The following is a 1670-nucleotide window of genomic DNA, read 5'->3' on the forward strand; positions in this document are numbered from 1 at the left end:
ACTCGTTTGGATAAACCCCCCCCAGAAATTGAATTTATTTAAAGCCTCACCACAGACATGGATTTCACTCTGTTCTCTCCTTGTCTAGGGCTGTTTGGTAATACAAAAAAATACATTCAGAAAAGGTTTTGAGCCATTACTGGAGAAATAAAGAGGAGCTTTCTTAGGAAACCCCCTTCAGATGAGGGGCTGCTAATGCTCTGAAGTGAGCTGGAGTTAGGGATATTAAACTATAAGAAGATATGAAAATATTGCAACTGCAGCCACACTTTCAGGAAATGGTTTCTCTTGGTATTTGAATTGCAAAGAGATCTCTTTACCAGCACAGGGAGTGTTTAAACAAGGAGCACAGCTGAGAATTCCAGCCGGGCTTTTTAGCAAATGCCCAGGACGTGCTGGGACTGGGAAGGATGCGGTGCCCTGTTCCCTTACACCGGAGGTTTACGAGCTGTGAACAGCGGCAGTAACAGCTCCAGCCCGCTTCTCACACAGAAACCCCCGCTTTCCGTGCTCGGGGGCCACTCCGTGCTTTCCCTGCCGTGCCAACCGCTGTGCACACGCGGGGACTGCGCTAACCTTGGGGCTCAGAGGCTGCCAGCGCTCCGGGAGCACGGGGGGCATCCCCGGCCGAGCATCCCTGACCGAGCATCCCAGAGCGAGCATCCCTGACCGAATATCCCTGACCGAGCATCCCTGAGTGAGCATCCCAGAGCGAGCATCCCAGAGCGAGCATCCCTGACCGAGCATCCCTGAGTGAGCATCCCTGAGTGAGCATCCCTGAGTGAACATCCCTGACCGAATATCCCTGACCGAGCATCCCTGAGTGAACATCCCTGAGTGAACATCCCTGACCGAATAGCTCAGAGCGAGCATCCCTGAGCGAACATCCCTGACTGAATATCCCTGACCGGACATCCCTGACCGAATATCCCTGACCGAGCATCCCTGAGTGAATATCCCTGACCGAATATCCCTGACTGAACATCCCAGAGCGAGCATCCCTGACCGAATATCCCTGACCGAGCATCCCTGAGTGAGCATCCCTGAGTGAGCATCCCTGAGTGAACATCCCTGACCGAATATCCCCGGCCGAGCATCCCTGACCGAGCATCCCAGAGCGAGCATCCCTGACCGAATATCCCTGACCGAACATCCCTGCCTGAGCATCCCTGACCGAATATCCCTGACTGAGCATCCTCAGCCGAGTATCCCTGGCAGAGCATCCCTGACCGAGCACCCCCGGCGCTCACCTGGGAGCGTCTGCGCGGGGCAGGGCAGCCCGCAGGGAAGGGCTGCTCCCCCCCGAGGGGTTCCTGGGGGTGGGAACCCATCTCGCTCCTCTCTCCGGGGTTGCCCTGGGGGCGGCTGAGCCCCGCCAGCCCCCCCCCCCCCGGCCCCGGCCCCGCGCTCCGCCCGGCGCTGTCCCGGTGCCGGGGCCGGTCCCGGTCCCGCATCCCCGGGGCTGGAGCCGCCCATCCCCGCCGGGGTGAGTCCGTGGGATTCGGGGGAGGAAACTTCGCCCCCTCCCCTCCCCTTCCCTTCCCTCCCCTCCCCGCAGCAGCGGCAGCGGCAGCGGCGGGCGAGGCAGAGCGGGAAGCGCTGCGGGAATTCGCATCCCGCGGCCGGAGAAGGGAGCTGGAGTGGAAACAGGTTGTTGGGATCTGTCCGTG

The sequence above is a fragment of the Vidua macroura genome, chromosome 22 (assembly GCF_024509145.1).
Source record: "Vidua macroura isolate BioBank_ID:100142 chromosome 22, ASM2450914v1, whole genome shotgun sequence".
Classification (NCBI taxonomy): domain Eukaryota; kingdom Metazoa; phylum Chordata; class Aves; order Passeriformes; family Viduidae; genus Vidua; species Vidua macroura.